The following is a 7325-nucleotide window of genomic DNA, read 5'->3' on the forward strand; positions in this document are numbered from 1 at the left end:
AAGTACTTATACCATGAGTTCTATTTATATTTATATTAATAGTATTTCATTAACCAAAAATAATTTCTACAACTAAAATAGATACAGTGCCCTGAATCAGGAGTGTTTTTTATGTTCTGATTGTCCGTCCACAAGGTGGAGCACTTATCATACAAATAACTCACCAATAACCCTGAGAGTACCTGTAGCTTTCATGCGTTCCCAGACTGGATCTGATTTCATAGACCTTTGTCAAGTAAAAAAAAAAACACCTCATTGGTATATTTTTAAACTGAACAATAATCTCTCAATTTCTTTATTACTAATTATACTAGGCTTTTTGTTTTATCATGTCACACTACATATAACAAATCATTTTTAATGATTACAAAGGATCCTAAAGAAGACACATGTAGGTGTGACAATGCAAAGAAGTACCTGTGATATTGCTCTCAGGACTGCTTGAGAGGCACAAAGGAAAATTCAAAAAAATTTATTTGACTCCTTTGTACCCATGTACATCCTGGGTACATCCCGACACCTTCCATTACTTACCCATATACCCCTCTCGTCTCCTGCACCGGAAGCTACAAGAACGAACAAGCAAGTGGGAAAGAAATAAAAGACAGGTAGAATATTTTAACTTAGGACTGATAAGTGCAAGGATGAGAACCAGATATCTTTGGCAACTTACCTTTTATTCAAGACAGGGTTTATGTGCAGATCTTTACAGGCAGAGCACCGACACGAAACCACACTCCTCACCCTTGAGTCACCCCAGCAAGTCCAGGTGGAGTGAATTCTTAAAAAGAACTCTACCCCCCCCAATCACACAGTAAACATGGCAATCAAAAGGCAGGAAATGGTGTGAATTGAACAGCATTCTCAATTAGAAAGCATGTACACAGTTTGCCTCCCACAAGTCAACAAATGCCTGGTTGCTGTCCTCAGCTCAGCCATTTGAGTCAGGTGCATGGAGTGGACAGTGTTGAAACAGTCCTTCATCAAGATCATTCCACAAGGCTCTGCATTCCCTTGATGTTGCAGGGCCCACCTAGGTCTTTACCTTGAGGACCACTCTAATCAATGACATGGAGGGAGAATTTGGTCTCCCACTGGTAGAGGATAAGTGAGAGAAGAAATTGGAGAAGCAAAAGTAAAGCATAAGGAAAAAAATCAAAAGTGAATTCATTTCTAATCATTTGAGAACTCCAAGGAGCATAATGAAAACTATGGTGAGGCTGTTACAACCATCTCATTCTCCCAGCCTTCTTCCCTTTCACAGTCCACCCAAATTCCATTTGATCCTGTTCCCTTCCTGCCTGGATTTTTCCCATTGCCTTCCTGTATCCTGACACCCCTGAACTCCTCTTGGGTAACCTGTCTCTTGCTGTGATCTCGACCACTCTAGCCTGTAGTGTGCGATTGGCAATTGGTTCTCCGGCAGAGCCAGCTGGGGCTGTTGGTTTGGTCCTGCAGCTTTTATTCAGAACACACAGCACGCACACTTCTGTTCCCCGGACATTCACACCACAATGGACTATTCCCACAGTGGGAGTGAGCTGCTTCCTTGGTGTCCACATCACACTGTATTTTCCCCACAGCGGGAGTGATACTTCCCCCTTGGTGTAAGCTCTGGCAGTAGGGTCTGCTGCTGTGCTGGACTCACAGTCCCCATCTGATGTTGTGGCCAGCCGGGGGCCTGTCAGCTCAGCCCTGCACCCTGGATCTCTGCACAGCTGCTGGCTTTGGTGACCTTTCCCTTGCACTCCTGGCCTGTCTCCTATCCACACTCCACACTCATCCCCTCTCAGCCTGCTCACTCCTGGTTACCCTCTGGACCTGCCAGCCTTCCTGCCTGTTACATGCCCAGTCCTGTACCTGGGACTCAGTGCTGGACCTGCACCTCAGTGAGGGCATCGTTTGGCCTTGTCCCTAACATGGCTTCCCACTCCACCCTTACACTTGCCCTGGTCTCTGGAGAAGATGTCCCCTGAAGAGTGCATCAGGTACTTCCTGGTGAACCGCCGAGGTGACCTGTGCCCTATCAGTCCCTGTTCAAGTATAGACCGGCTAGGCCTGGCTTGCCCTGTCCCTGATTTTCTTCCTTGTTTCTGTCCTGGCGAAGCAGAGTCGTTACTGGAGAGTACCAGCCATTAACTCTGCACTGTCACTCCCTTGCTCTTTGGCCCATAACATCTTCTGGCCTACCCCCACCATTCTGGTGGGCACCATGGAGTAAAAGGTTTAAATGGTTTTATATGAGAGCAGCTTTGTTTTTCCACTTTGTCTCTTGAGGGTTTTGTACTATTCCCCATCCTGTACGTTCTTTATAAAGGCAATTGTAGAAGGGCTTTTAAGGATGACTCTGTCAGGAGTCAGTCTCCTTCACGACGTAGACACTGGGCCTATGGTGGATTATTTTGTTGAATGGTGAACTCCTTCCTTTAATGTCATGTAACAAAAACACATGGTCATTGATTATAGAAAGCAACCACCAGCTGCAAAATCAACTGTCACTGAGGAGCAAGAACTTGAAATTGTCAGCTGTTACAAATATTGCTGATTATAAACTAAGCTTTGAGGAAAACACTGATGTCATATATTAGAAAATTCTCCGCTCTTTAAATGTGTGGACTGCATGAATCACTTTATTCTATTGAACTTTCCTTGAATCTGTCCTAACATTCACAGTGGTAGCCTGGTTCGGTAACTGTAATACACACAATTAAAACAAATGGAGCAGGATTGTGAAGGTAGCCAGCATAATTATTGATGCACAACAGCTACAGCTTTCAGACTGTACGTAAAGCAAATAGTGTGGAAGGCCAATATAATCATTGATTGTTATGACAACCTCTTGTACAGTGAATTTTAGCTCCTTTCATCTGAACATTGATTTAGACTACCTAGATTCAAAAGCAATAGAATTAAGCTCTGTTTTATTTCTACAGCTGTTAACCTGCCTAATTTGGACAATTGATTATATATTTATTTATATAGTTTTTTTTTATTTCTCATCATACTTGTATGTCTCTTGTTTGGATTGCAGGAGTGCAGAACTGGAGTTAATGAGTTCATGTTATGTCAATTGTAATATGTATCATGGTATGTATTTTACCTGCCAAAGCAAATTTCCCATCTAGGGCAATAAAAAGAAAGGAAATTCATTCTCAAACTACACCACTGGATGGCACTGACGCCAGGGGGCAGCCATCCACTAGGCACAAGCTGTAGAAGATACCATCAAAGGTTAAGGAATAAAACAGATGAACCAACTCCCTCCATGAGCCAATGAAATGTGGTATGGGCATTACAAAATCACCCTGAACTGCCCCAGTCCCTACCCAGAAAGAAGGGTGTCCTTGGCTGAGGCACAGGAGTCACCTCCACTTAAATACCCATTAGGTTCTTCATGGTACAGTGATCAAGACCTACAGTAGGAGGATAGCAGCTTTAAACACTCTGTATTCCTCCTTGTACATACTTTTTCTTGCTTTTTTCTTTTGGATGAAACTGTATTTCTGCTTACTTATATATTTACATTTATATATGTGTAAATAAACATGAATATGTATACTGCAATGGACTAGTGTTCCATCCAGAGTGTGCCCTGCCTTGCACCCGTTACTAGCCAGGATAGGCACCAGATCTCCTGTGACTCTGAATTGGAAGAAGCATTTAGAAGACAGGTGCATGTATGAGTAATGTATGTGTCGTTACATGTGAAGTGTAGCTTAGGACCCTATGCAGACAGTATAATCTGGAGGTAAGTGGAGAAGCACAACAGGGAAAAGATGTTAAGGATCAGGACGGGATGACAGACAGGAGCCATGATGACAGTGATTTGGTGCTGAGGGGGAGTGGCGCAGGCAAACAAGTCCAAAGAGTCCAAGGGGGGAATTCAGGGCGCAGTCCATTTTCCAGGTACTGGGAGAACCACCAGAGACAGACAAAGTTAAAAATGGGATCTGGAACAGGAACAGGAAGTTAAAAACAAGATAACGAGGCCAGGCGCCTGAGCCCCGGTCTCAGAGGGTCAGGACGCCATTCTGAAGCCTATGCCATCGGGTCTCTCTGAAAGTTTTTGAAAACAATGATCAGATTTCTATTTCGATCTTTTAACATGTGTGTTACAGATTTGTTTTAGATTATAAGATATCCTGCAAAAAAAAAGCGTTTTGAAAAGACTACCTTCCAGACAATCCTTTCGTCATGACAGTTGGTAGAGCTCTGTAGGAAGTCGGTAACCTATGATTTAAACATGAATGGCAATGTAAAGAAAAACTTTAGATCCATCCTTGTGGATAGACATCATCCGGAATATAACTGACTGGAGTGGAGTCGGCAGGGGAGGGTTTAGGGCAGCAGTAAAGGAGGAGTGAAGAACTGAAGTCACACTGAAAGAACAGACATCTGCCAGCATTTTATAACTAGCTGGTATAATATCGGCTGGTGGTAAATGCCTGCATGCCCCAAATGTAATCATCACAAAATTATTATGTGCTTACGTAGTACTGAGACTATTTTGACCCTTAAAACAGACTCCAGCTAAAGAAAATAGCCAGGGAGCCTATTAGCTACTGTATATACAGCATAACAGAAAGAAAATCAGTTCTTTTTTAGATAGATTGTGCCTTCTCTCTATAGGACACAGGCTGTGAAAAACTCTGTATGCTTCAAACACCTGGTTGGGTCTGAATAGATCATGACTAATCCATCTTAGTCTGGTCAAATATTTACTTGATTTTGGATGTTCCTTCACATTCTTCTGAACTGACTGAAAGCTCAGGTAGCTGTAAGGGAATTTTGCACCATGGGAGAGATTTTCCATCTTCGGTAAAGAAAGGAGAAATACACTGAAACACACATCATATCACGACTTCAAGAAAATGTTCAATTATGTCTGGCAAAGACAGCGAGGGGAAAAAAAATTGAGCCACTCTAAAACAAGGAAAAAACAGCAACATAAATAGGGCATTTCTGGGCAGCACTTTCTTTAAGCACACAGAACACCTTTCAGAGCATAATTAAGCAACATATTAACTTCAGAAATCTAACAACAAGGGTGAAATTGCTTTCTTTATCTGTATCCCTTCAAATTATTCTGAAAGCAGAATACAATAGTCACCTTTAATCACAGATTACCTTACCTGCTTGCCAGCAGCCATATCACTCTGCAACTCACAACTAGCAACCCACTAAAGCTAAGCAGGTGTGAGCCTGGTCAGTACCCGGATGAGGGACCTCCTGGGAAAAACTAAGGTTGCTGCTGGAAGAGGTGTTAGTGGGGCCAGCAGTAGGCGCTCACCCTGCAGTTTATGTGGGTCCTAATGCCCCAGTGTAGTGATGGGGACACTATATATGTCCTTCGGATGAGACGTACTGTAAATACGAGGTCCTGACTCTATGTGGTCATTAAAAATCCCAGGGTGTTTCTCGAAAAGTCTAGCGGTGTAACCCTGGTGTCCTGGCCAAATTTCCCATTGGCCCTTACCAATCTTGGCCTAATAATAATCCCTATCTAAGAATTGGCTTCATTACTCTCCTCTCCTCCCCACTGATAGCTGATGTGTGGTGAGCGTTCTGGCGCACTATGGCTGCCGTTGCATCATCCAGGTGGATGCTGCACATTGGTGGTGGTGGAGGGGAGTCTCCATTACCTGTAAAGCGCTTTGAGTGGATTGTCCAGAAAAGCGCTATATAAGTGTAAGCAATTATTATTGTTATTACCTTGGTCATTCAAATGGAATGAGATGAAACACAACCACTTGAGCATTTAAAATGTATTTCAGCTAAGGATGAAGGACCTTATATTCCTCCAGTATCAGAAATCTGCTTATTCCATCGTAGGCACCCACATATTTACAGAAATGGACACACATGCTCACACATACACACGGATAATTAAGATTAATTTATTAGCCTGGCCAGCATACCTTTGGAAGGTAAGAGGAAACAGAAGCACATTGAAAAATCCCATGCAAACCTATAGAGAACATGCAGACTCCACACAGAAGGCACCCCAGTCCAGAATCAAACCGGGATTCAAAAGCTGTGAAGCTGCAGTGCTAGCTGCCACACCACCCTGCTACTCAAACTACTATGCAAAACACAAGAAAATATTTTTACTGATAAATTATCAAAGGGACCACATCAAACAAAACAAGGTAGCAAACATCTATCTTTAAAATAAAAGCGAAAAGTAGGCAAGATCAAATGCCGAACCAGCAGATGTGACAGTGAGATCATGCACCACAATTTTCAATTTCCTGCAGATAAGAAGTTTGCTCAGACAGGAGTAAGGTGATAACTGTGGCAAGAGTATCACTATCAATAATTGAAGTAGCTAAAACTGAATTTTTCAAAGAAAGTGATGAAAATGATCAGGTTGTGCATTTCTTGCAGTTGTAATCATGAACTTTCTAAATAACTTCATTATTACAGTATATATTGTAAAATGTATCCATAAGACAAAATGCTTTTGAAGGACACAGTCCTACATTCTGTGTACCATAAGAAAATGAGCATTATACTGAAATCTTTGTGACTGTTGGCACTTTTTTTCAGTGCTGTACTACAGGTGTGGTTGAATATTAATTTCTTCTTCAGTTTCTTTTGAATACATTTTGATTAATTCAAAAAGAGGACACAGTCTAATTCAATAGGAGCACCCCCTCAGAACATTATTTTTTATAAGGAAAAGCTAAGTGGCGTGTTAAATATCAAAGGTCAACAATTTAACTTTCCCCAGAATTACATCTGTGCCAGCACAAATATAATTAAGGCTTTTAATATGCTCTTTGTGGCTGGTTATTATTAAAAACCACACCCATTTCCATGCAAATGCATCTTCTGACTCAGGGATTCCTGAATCTAAAAGTGCTGGATTAGAAATGAAAATTAGATTTATTCAGTCAAAATACCAGGTGGAAAAGGAAGTAATTTGCAAGTATTTCAATTGCAATGGCTTTGTGATAAAACTGAGAGGAAGGTGTTTGTGGCTTTAGTATTTCTTTCAGTGACTGTCAACATAAAGAAACAAACAAATAAACAATACAGTATATAACCACACACGCTTTGAACACTGAGTAAACAGGAAGTAAGACCCACTTATTTCACTTACAGGCATTATGCCAAAGTTCAGATGACAGACATTTTATCTTTAATTAGTCTTTTATAGCTATTTATCCACCAGTAACCAGAACATTACAGCTTCCCACAATATTTTTGAACTGATGTACTTTCCTCAAGTTTCTTGTTAATTCTAAAGACTCGGTATGTTACTGTGTCATAAAACAGTGGCAAAACAGCTAACATCTTTAATATACAGTAGCCCCTTGGGT

This window comes from Lepisosteus platostomus, chromosome 7 (genome assembly GCF_059453375.1).
Source record: "Lepisosteus platostomus isolate fLepPlt1 chromosome 7, fLepPlt1.hap1, whole genome shotgun sequence".
Taxonomy (NCBI): domain Eukaryota; kingdom Metazoa; phylum Chordata; class Actinopteri; order Semionotiformes; family Lepisosteidae; genus Lepisosteus; species Lepisosteus platostomus.